Source organism: Marmota marmota, unplaced genomic scaffold (genome assembly GCF_001458135.2).
Source record: "Marmota marmota marmota unplaced genomic scaffold, marMar, whole genome shotgun sequence".
NCBI lineage: Eukaryota > Metazoa > Chordata > Mammalia > Rodentia > Sciuridae > Marmota > Marmota marmota.
Genome location: NW_026000037.1, coordinates 52,675,241 through 52,686,448, shown reverse-complemented (window position 1 = coordinate 52,686,448; position 11,208 = coordinate 52,675,241). Strand labels below are relative to the sequence as shown.

Below are 11,208 nucleotides of genomic sequence, written 5' to 3'. Positions count from 1 at the left end.
CCCCCCCCCCCCCCCCAAAAAAAAGTACAACCAGGGATCTATCTATAGATGAAGGAAGATGATTTTACAAATTTCTTCATTTTTCTAAGGAAAGGAGAGCCATAGTTTCATTGGAAACAGGAACATCCAAATCTTAACCAGTTCTGGTGATGCCTGGAATGATTAAATGTACCAATAAATCAACTGTCAATAAATCGCTCTGTCAGCTTCTCATGTGGATTTTATAACTTCAGCCTTACTGCATTTAATTCAGTGCCTTTCATCTAGTAGGTTCTCAATATATGTTCACTATTAATAATGATGACAATGGCCCAAACCATGGTCTTATTTTCCAGACTGTGATCCCTTCTTCATTTCCAAGTTCTTCCCTAGACCAGTGAGGTTTTTATTCTCTCTCATCATGGCAATAAACCTGTCACTGTGATCAGACTAGACATAAAAATTTCCAAGGCTAGCACACAAATTCCTTTCTGTGCATACAGGCTCACCTCATTCTTGATCCCCTCCTGGATGACAGGAAGGCCATCTTGTATATCATCTGTCCATTTGCAGACCAAATGGTTTACAAGGACAGGGCATCTAAATTTTGCCAAGCTTATTTTGCAACCCACTGAGTACTTCGTGATTAAGGCTAAGAAGACAAGGTTTTCTTCTCAACAGCAGAAGGAATATGGTTTTGCTTTCCTTCCAAAACAGGTCATTACAGATTTTTATGATGTGGGCCAAAAGAAGAGATAGCTAATGCATTTAAAATACACCTGGTCCCCGGCATACAAGCTTCCATGAAGCTTTAAGTGTGTTCTATCCAATGTCTATAAAAAACATTTAGTTCAATATTTAGGTTTTCCTTCTTCCTAACAACCAGATTTAGTATTTTACCTTTATCTCTAAACATGTGTCTTCTTCACTTAAAAAAGAAAACAAAAAAGAAAAAAAAAACAAAACAAAACTGGTAAATGTGTTTACCATTTGGTCTATATTATTATTCTTACTGTATCAGTACAAAAGTCTCAGGTATGTATGGATATGGATATATACATATAACCATGGTTTCTTATTTGAGGACTTTTGTTTCAGAAGATTGTATTTAAGTTTTTTTTTAATAATTTTGATGTTATGAGAATATTAGTTTAAAATACAGGACACCCATCATAATCCCACCCTATCAACGGTAATCACCATACAAGTCTGGGATACATTATTAATTTACTAATGAATTATTTTAATAATATGAAATTATTATTTATAGAAGCATGAAAATATTTTACTACTTTTAAAAATCTAATATTTACTAGATGTCTTTCCATATCAGTATATATTAGAACTCCCTCATTATTTTACAGAAGCTATATTATATTCTATTATGTGGATGTTAACAATTTATTAAATCAACATCTTATCAGTGGGTATTTGGGAAGCTTCAAATTCAGTGAACAACCTTTAGGGACTCACATGAGTCTTTCTGCAGAATAACTAGGGAGATAAAAAACTCAAGAGAATTAATCTTTGCATAAACTTTGACAAAGAGTCTTAAAAATATTGTATATAATTTGCATGTCTACCAGTAATATATAAGAAAAAAATTCTATATTTTTCATTGTTTTAAAATCATTCAATAACAACTTTCTGAAGCAGAGATCACAAACTCAGATGACTTCAGGGCCAGACAGATAACAGAATATGTGTATTAACACAGAGTAAGAAAATGGGAAGTAGGAGAAATGAAGCAAATGTAATTTGAAATAATGAAAACTTTTGTGTACCAAACAAAATGTATCATCAGTTCTCAAGCAGCCAATTTCCAGTGCTGGTTGTAATGGAATACACTAAGCATTCATTCATTCATTCATTCATGTGTGTGTGTGTGTGTGCTGGGAATCAAACCCAGAGCCCAATACATGGGTGGACAAGTTTGCCATTGAGATACATATATCCCCAGCCCTAGTTTTGATTTTATGAAGCTCAGAACTCTGTTTATTAGAGAAAGAAATACAACTTGTTGTGAGATAATGACTCCTATTATATACATATTATTTTTACCATATTTTCTTTTCATTTTTTTCAAAATTTACAGTAATGAGAACAATTCCTTCTCTCCTGCACTGACTTCCATTTATGTTATACTGATATTATGAACACAAACCTTCTTTAAACAGATAACGCTGAAAACTGTGAAATATATTGTTCTATATTTTACTCATTTATAAAACAATTTTTTAACTCTTTAATTTTTTCTTTCAAGCACATATTAATTGTGCTTGTTAATGGGAATCCCTGTGACATTTTCTTACATGCACACATTATGCATTGACTTATGTCCAACACTTATCAACTTGGTATAAGACTTTAAATTTAACCATAGGATTTATTAATAGTTTTATTATTCATATATCAGTGATAGAGGAAAAGAAATGGAAATATGCTACTTGTCCTAACGTAAGAAATATCCTGCTGAGATTTATATTTAACCTAGTAAAACATCCTTGAGGAGCAAAAAGAAATCCATTATTTTTGCTTGACAAAAAAAAAAAAAAAACAGAAAAGGAAAATTCTTGTGTCCTTTTGATAACAGTGGTTATCTTGTAGTCTGTGAGGAAGGGTGAAGGCCATGGAGAAAATTGCTTCTGCTCTCATTTTTCTAGTCCCACTGCATCAATAAACCTCTGGAAGTTTCAACACAGAGCACAGATATGAGCACGAAGCAGCTTGGCCTCTCTTAGCAGTTCGTTTTGCCCTTTAGCCTTGTGAGATTGTCAAAGAGAGATGGCTAAGTAAGAAATTCCCATGGGTACAATGTGAATGGGAGAAAGGATTTCACAACAGAATCCTGACGTCCTTTGTATGAGACAGTGGTGACAATTAGAAAAGAGAGTTAAATGAGTCAGTATGTTTTTTTTTAAATAATGCTTTTGCATTTACAACTATGAATACCATATTTTTAGAGATCTAAAAAAATAAAACAAAGCATAAAATAGCCTTTTTCTCAACTCTTTTGATTTATATTTAACAGAAAAGTCAAATACAACATCTCTTCTGGATGGAAAAGAAAAAGTTATATAACATTGACAATTGAAAATCAAAACTGTGCTGAAGATAGTTTCTTAAAATACATTCAACAGTGGCTGGGGATGTGGCTCAAGCCGTAGCGCGCTCGCCTGGCATGCGTGCGGCCCGGGCTCAATCCTCAGCACCACATACAAACAAAGATGTTGTGTCTGCCGAGAACTGAAAAATAAATATTAAAAAATCCTCTCTCTCTCTCTCTCTCTCTCTCTCTCTTGAAAAAAAAATACATTCAACATATATTGCCCTCTTTTGAAAAATAATTTAGGAGAAAAAAAGAACTTATTTAGGAGTAAAAAAAGAGATTATTTCAGGTGTCCTAAAATATGGTTCCATTTGCCAGTTTTAATTTTTTATTAATTTTAGATATATTTTAGTAGGAAGTCTCTCATACTGTATATTCATTTCTTTTGATTCTTAAAGATTAGACATTACTGAGGTAAATATAACATTGTTTCAGGAAATATATGCCTTAGAGTAGGACATAATTGTCCAAAAGTAACAAAAATTTTTGATTCCTTATTTTTATCCTGATGTTAGAAAATTCAATGAACAACTAAATTATCATCAGCTCTGATTAAAATAAAGATATAGCTAGGAAAGGTCTATTGTATTGTACAAATAAAAAAAAAATTCAAGAGAGGATTCTTCTTTTTTAGGTACTGGAGATTAAACCCAGGGTCTCACTCATGCTATGTAAGCACTGTACCATGGAACTACATCCCTAACCCCTTTTTATTCTATTTTGAGGCAGAGTCTTGCTAAGTAGTCCACACTGGCCTCAGACTTGTGATCTTCCAGTCTCAGCCTCCTGAGTCACTGGGATTATACATCAACGCCACCACACCAAGCTTAAGAGAAGATATTAAATTCATCATGTTCATGGAGATTTTAAAAAACTATATTCATTCCAATCATCTCATTATTATATTTACCCATAAACTTTCAATTCTACCATAAAAACAACACTGAAACACGTAGCTTATATTTTTATGCATTTGTATATTCATTTGTCCTATACAAAATGTAAAGGTGATTTTTTTTTACATTTTTTATTGCATTTCTTTTTTCTGTTGTTATAGAAAACTATATCTTTATTAAAAATAGGAATCATTTACTACATAATAATTAAAGTTATTTGAGTGGAATTCTTTCTAGTTTAAACTTCTGATCTTTTATGATATTAGTAATTGAAAGTATTGACAGATATAACTGAGCTTTTAAAATAAGTTTTCTAAAACTTCCTACAGATTCCTTCTCCACGCATTTGGCATAGTTGTGCATGCTACTGAGGATGGTTCATGTCCATGGATGGATGGTGTATAGTACCCACTGAGTATCTTTCTAGTCCCTCTTCTTTGGAACTCCCTACCTACACACAGAGGTGGATCCTTCTCATTTTTTTTTTTTTTGTGCTTCCCTTACCTGCATACCATAAGCATGTGCTGATATAGTAGCATGATCAGAAGCTATAGGAAGTAAGAACATTTTATATGCTTATGTTACCATTATACACTGAATGCCTGATTACCAGTTATGTTGAAACTTTTATTTTTTAAGTTTTAAGATCATTAGGGCATGTTTTATGAAATGTTCATACAAGGTCTTGCCAATTATCCTGATGACATTCATATTTTTAAAAATGATATCTAATCTAATAACTGTTTTAATATTGGCCATTTATACCACAAATATTTTTATATGCAGTGAATTTTTTTTTCAAATGTCTTATCTTTTTCAAATTAAATTCAGAATATTCTCCAATACATATAATTGAATTTTATAATCAAAATCGCAGCAGAATTTTTTAAATAGATTTCAACAATCTGACTCTAAAATTTCAGGGCAAAGTAAAGGAATTAGACTATTAAAGCAATTCTATAAAAAAAAATAATGCTATCTGATTTCAAGATTTACTATAGAACTATACTAATCAAATAGTGCAATAATGAGAAAAGGAATAAAATGGAGAAGCCAGAGATATATCCACACATAGATAATAAATTAAAATTTTGGAGAAGGATCTCAAGGCATTTTGGTGCAGAAATGATAATTATTTTAACAGATGATGATAGAACATTTAGATATTTGTAGGCAAAATAATGAACCTCAAACTTTTACCTTATACAAGAAATAACTCAAAATGCATCATATGCATAAATATAAAACATAAAATAAGAAGAAAATATAATTGAAAATATGACCTTGGGTTAGGCAAAGAACTTAGAGATATAACATCAAAACCATAATCTAAAGGGAAAAAAAATTAGTAAATGTAACTAAATCAAAGCTAAAAGCACTCTATAAAAAACAAGGTCAAGAAAATGAAAAACAAGAACCATGGAAAAAGAGAAAATGTTTGCAAATTGTGTATTTTTCAAAAGGCTTTTTTCTGGAATGTTTGTTTAAAAATAATCTCAAAACTCGGGGCTAGGATTGTGGCTCAGTGGTAGAGCGCTTCACCTAGCACGTGTGAAGCACTGAGTTCAATCCTCAGCACCACATAAAAATAAATAAATAAAGGTATTGTGTCCATCCACAACTAAAAATATATATTTTTTAAAAAAATAATAATAATCTCAAAACTTAACAGCCTAATAAAATTTGAACAAAATATTTAAACACTTCACAAAAGAGATATGCAGATGGTGAATATCTATAAGTAAAAATGTTCAATATCACCATTCATTGAGGACATGTAAGATAAAGCCATACTGTTAATTAAAATGTCTAAAATAAAATAAATTATAGCTTACCATAGCAACTGGTGGTGAAAACGCAGAGCAATGGGAATGCTCCTTCACTGCTGGTGGAAAAGTAGGATGGTATGAGCCATTGTGGAAAACAGTTCTGCAGTGGCTTACTTGCCATGTTACAATTCTTCTAGAGTATTTGCTCATGATAAATGAAAACTTAGGTTTTCCCAACAATTTCTACATAGATGTTTTCAGCAGCTTTATTCAAAATTCCAAAAACTAAATAATAACTCAAAAGTACTTCAGTGATTGAGTGGATAAACAAACTGTGGTACATCTATACAATGGAGTACTAGTTAGCAACAATAAGTAACAAACTATTGATACATACAACAGCATGAATGAATCTCAAATGCTTTATATTAATAAAAGAGGCCAGAGACAAGATTAAATTCTTTGTTTCCATTGATATGACATTCCAGGAAAGGCAAACCAATAGTCCCCGTCCCCTAAAATAGATTAGTAGCCTGGGATCTAGGTGGGAAGAAGCTGACAAGGGATTGCTCCCAAGAATATAGACGGTGATATAACTATCCTGTCTTTTTTTTCCCCCCTGTTTTAGATGGACACATACCTTTATTTTATTTTTATGTGGTGCTGGGGATCAAACTCGGTGCCTCTCACATGCTAGGCAAGCGCTCTACCACTGAGCCACATCCCCAGCCCTATCCTGTCTTTTGATGGTAGTGAAAGTACATGACTCCAAACAACTGTCAAATCTCACAGAACCATTTATCAAGAGGAGTACTTTAATTGTTTTTAAGTTTTAAAAGTGAATAAATGACATTTCATCCTTCTTTGCTTTCTTACATTGTTTAAATGCTTTCCCAGGCAAAAATCACCTGCATGCCTGTAAGCTTTAAGGAGAATTTTAAATAATATTTTAAATCTTTAATTAAAATTTACTTTAAAATTATCCTAGGCAATATGGATCACAGTATCCCCAAGTAATGAAAGAATTGTTCTAGGGCCACTTACTCACTAAGCCTCAGTCTTTTCCTTTATGCTAAATGTCTTCTTTATCAGACGCAAACTTATTATGTATACTTGGGTATTTTAATAAACTTGGAGGCCTAGCTCAATGACTCATGATTATATAATACGGAACTCTTTATTCTATTTCATAGCTCTGATGATTTTTGTGTTCATGTGTCCTTTTTAGGCATTGATACCTATAGATGTGTAACTATTACATTTAATTCTGTAATTTAACCAAAGAAAAGGGTTGGAGTCATCTATGTCATTCATAAAGTCCTAAGTCTAGCTTTGCTTGATGAGGAAGGCAGGGAACTAGGAAAGCAATAAGCTGAGGCTGGACATCAGGGAGCACCATCGTTTGAGTAGGAGTTAAATGTTAAGTATGTTCTTTGCCCTGTGCAGTGATTATTATTTTCCATTAGCGAATTTAACTCATTTATATTACCTATATCCATGTATTAGCTTTAAGTTTGTGATTCCTGACTTTCTGGAAGGAAAAAATGAGAAAGAAGAATCTGTAAAGTGGTCTGTACACAAAGGTCTGCAAGATGTGAGAGAAAGCAAGAAGGAGGTTTGTAGCAAAAACCCAGGAAGTAAAAAGAAAGAAAGAAAGAAAGAAAGAAAGAAAGAAAGAAAGAAAGAAAGAAAGAAAGAAAGAAAGAAAGAAAGAAAGAAAGAAAGAAAGAAAGAAAGAAAGAAAGAAAGAAAGAAAGAAAGAAAGAAAGAAAGAAAGAAAGAAAGAAAGAAAATGTAGTTAACAGTATCAAATACCCCTGGGAGAGCCAGTCAAGATAAGGGTTGCAGGTCATCTGTGCCTTTAGAGAGAGTGTGCTCTTTTAATGGGGTTAAGAATCAGATCACACTGTGCTGAGGAGTGAGTGATTCTTAGAAACTGGAGATAATGAGTTTGAATGAAGCTGGGGAGGAGAGAAATTGGATGGTAGTGGTAGAGAGACAAAGTAAAGGAGAGATCAGTTCGGTTTTGTTTGTTGATTTACTTTTTTGGGGGAAGAACTTACATAGCCTGAAGAGAAAGAATCAGTAAAGAGGAAGAAGGTGAAGATAAAGGACAAAAGGAGATGATTAATGGCAAAAGGTCTCAGCTTCAGTAAGAGGGAATCAAATCAAACACAGGCTTTGCCTGAATAGTAGGAAGGACCCTGATCTTTCTTGGAGATTGGAGGGAAAAAAGGAAGAATGTTTATAGATGTAGCTATTTGATGCTGGAGGGAATTGCAAGGATTCACAAATAGTTTCCACACAATGGCCTCAATTTTCTTGTTAAAATAGCAGGTGCACCTAGAGCAAAGGGAAGAGATTGCATGGCTTGAGTGGGCGATCAGCTTTTGAAATAGTGGCTGACCACAATCAGAATGAAAGGATTGGTGAATGCTATTGAGGGGCTAAATCAGATTTAAAAAACAAAAACATAAATCTGAGAAGTGGTATAATTTGCTCCTGTCCCAAGAGCTTGGGTATTAGGAAGAGAAGTTTCACCCTAGTTGGATTCAAGGTCACGTATACTACATACTACGTAAGAAAGAACAAACTGTACAGTAGTAGTAAAGAGCAGACAGCTGGTATCTATGCAAAATCCCAAGGGAGACTTAAAATATGGAAAGATCAAAGGCCCTAGATGTTTCATTGAACTCTAAGAAAAAGCAGTTAGATCTGAAACTTCACTGTTAATCTTAAAATTTGCCTTATTTCTTCTTTACCCTCATTTCCCCATCTATTTATATTCAGTCTTCTTATTTCATAAGATACACTTCAGATAAGAATCCAGGCACATACAAATAGAAAGAAATCAGAAGTTTAGAGATGGTCACATAGGGGTATTTTTCATTTAAACAGGTCAAGCTAGTGTTTAAAGTGTCTCTGCTGAGAATATTGAGAATAAGGTGCTAGAGGGGACGGGGAGGTTTTGTGTCTGATTCAGAGGGGAAGTTCCCTGAGGTTGTAGACAGTAGGGTTTGGTCAGCACTTTTTAACTTAGGGTAATTTTGATTCCAGGGGAGGTGGGCAATGTTTGAAGAACATTCTTCCATGTTTGAAGAATAGAATATCTGTGGTTGTTAAAACTGGAGGGTGGGGCACTACTAGCAGGTGGGGCACTACTTAAGGAAGAATCACTCAAAGTGGGGAAAAGCCAGTTGATACCAGATTCGAAGAAGTATGTGGTGGGGGGAAGTTTGCAAGAAGAAGAATTGTTATTTCAAAACATCCATGGGGGGACTGGATTAGTGAAACAAATCTGAAAATGATTCCAGGGTCAGCAAATCTGTAAAGCAAATTTTGGGAGGATGAAATCAAAGGAATTTAAGGGGAAAGCATCTGCTTTTGAACAGTCATATTTCAGTTGTCCTTAAATAAAAGTTTCAGGTTTTTTTACATTGAAGTGTCCAGATGAATGCAGCCAAGATTAATACTGGTTTGGAAGGAAACTATGAACACAATAACATTACAGGAGAAGTCTCTTCCTGGTAACTTCTACCAGCCTCTGTTTTTCCTTTTCTTTTGGTTTTCTTGGACAGACATCATCAGTCTCCCCTTTGTGATCAATCTCACAAAACTGGCCATTAATTCTTTATACAATACAACATGCAACCAATGTTTTCTGCTTTGTCTTAAGATGCTGCCGATACACTTAATGACCTTTATTTTAACACTTTTTTAACACATTTTTTTTTAAACACAAATACTGCAGCCATCTTTCCTCTAGGTGATATACTAGGCTTTTGGAAGACAGAAGGAATTGCAATAGTTAATAGGTTATGAGACTTCTAAATCCAAATATTGTTTTGATATTTGGATGGCCAATTTATCTTTTTTTGGAGAGGAGGAGTACTGGGATTGAACTCAGGGGCACTCGACGACTGAGCCACATCCCCAGCCCTATTTTGTATTTGATTTAGAGACAGGGTCTCATTGAGTTGCTTAGTGCCTTGCTTTTGCTGAGGCTGGCTTTGAACTCTGGATCCTCCTGTCTCAGCCTCCTGAGTCGCTGGGAATATGGTGGTTGGAATTATAGGCATGCACCACTGAAACTGGCTCAATTTATCTTTAATGAAATAAACTGACTTACTTTTTCTTCACACAAAATTCACTAAACCTTTCAGCACTATCCAGAAAAGTTAAGTTTGAATGACTTTTAAGAGAATGTCAATTTTCATGCTGGTTCATCTACAGTTTAGATGAATCACAGAAGTGGGCAGGTATATTGGGGCCTTAAACAACCTCTACATTCCTATGCTCAGTACCAAACACTGCACAGGAAGTTCCAACTAAATTGCCATTAAAAGGGTTCTGATGACTCATTTGTTGATGATCTCAAATACACTGATTTATTTTAATTTTCAACTCTCTCTAGATGTATTCTAATAAAGGAAACTCACATAGGGAGACCAATATCCCTTTTTTAAATTATGATATTATGTGAATGAGGTGGTATTTAAATGATTTCCTTCTATTTTCAATACTGATTCTCAGTGCTTACCTAAAAATGATAAAAATACTGATGATTAAAGTACAAAAAATTATATTCTGCCTTCTAGAACTATCTGTATTTATTGGCATAGAGACACTTAACCACTTTAAGATTTTAATATTTTATTTAATTTTTTAAAAAAATGGATCAGAGCTGAGCACAGTGGAACGAGCCTGTAATCCCAGCAGCTTGGGAGGCTGAGCCAGGAAGATCATGAGTTCAAAGCCAGCCTCAGTAACGGTGAGGTGCTAAGCAACTCAGTTAGACTCTATCTCTAAATAATAAAATATAGTATCGGGCTGGGGATATATTGGTTGAGTGCCCCTATGCTCAATCCCCAGTACCCCCCCCCCCAAAAAAAAAAGGGTCAGGCTGGAATGGTTGCTCAACTGTACGGTTCTTGCTTACCACGTATGAGCCCTGGTTTCCATCCTCTGCATGGCCAAAAAAGAAAAAGAAAAAGAATTGGTTGACTGCCCTTTATACAAAGTAAACAGGTATAGTCTTTACCCCTTTCATAAGTAAACGGGCAATCTGTGTTCCACTGTATACTTCTTTATTTCAAATAATATGATGCTTTGAATACATGTAGTAAATACACTGTCATTTTTAAAAATAATATTTTTCTGGTGAACTTGAGGAAGACACATACTACTTATTTTACATGCCTTAACAATATATACCTTAACTAATGATGATTTAGGAAATTTGCCATCAGGTGTTGTATTTCCTCGTGTTTATTTTTAGTTGGCATTGTATGGACAAGTGATATCTATCTCTTATGTATAAATTACGTACTACTAAGTCATTAGGCTTCTCTTAAAGTCCCACCTGTTTTTACACTCAGTATTTCCTTTCTTTTCATCTTTTTCTCATGACACTTAGAACCATCAAACATAATATCTGTTGTTTTTTTGGGTTCCT

General features: G+C 34.0%; 2 protein-coding genes across 8 annotated transcripts in view; one reads left to right on the top strand and one right to left on the bottom strand.

The window, feature by feature from the left end:
• Window positions 1-11,208, top strand: part of LOC107136895 (sodium channel protein type 1 subunit alpha) — a 939,664-nt gene that overhangs the window by 523,952 nt on the left and 404,504 nt on the right. The window lies entirely within an intron of this gene.
• Window positions 1-11,208, bottom strand: part of Csrnp3 (cysteine and serine rich nuclear protein 3) — a 189,918-nt gene that overhangs the window by 134,203 nt on the left and 44,507 nt on the right. Inside the window, exon 2 of one of the 3 annotated variants that reach the window (XM_048812417.1) lies at window positions 5,820-5,869. The exons of 1 other annotated variant lie outside the window; for it this stretch is intronic. The gene's annotated coding sequence lies outside the window, so the exon portion shown is untranslated. The remainder of the gene's footprint in view (window positions 1-5,819; window positions 5,870-11,208) is intronic. One more of the 3 variants, XM_048812416.1, reaches the window with a different exon arrangement.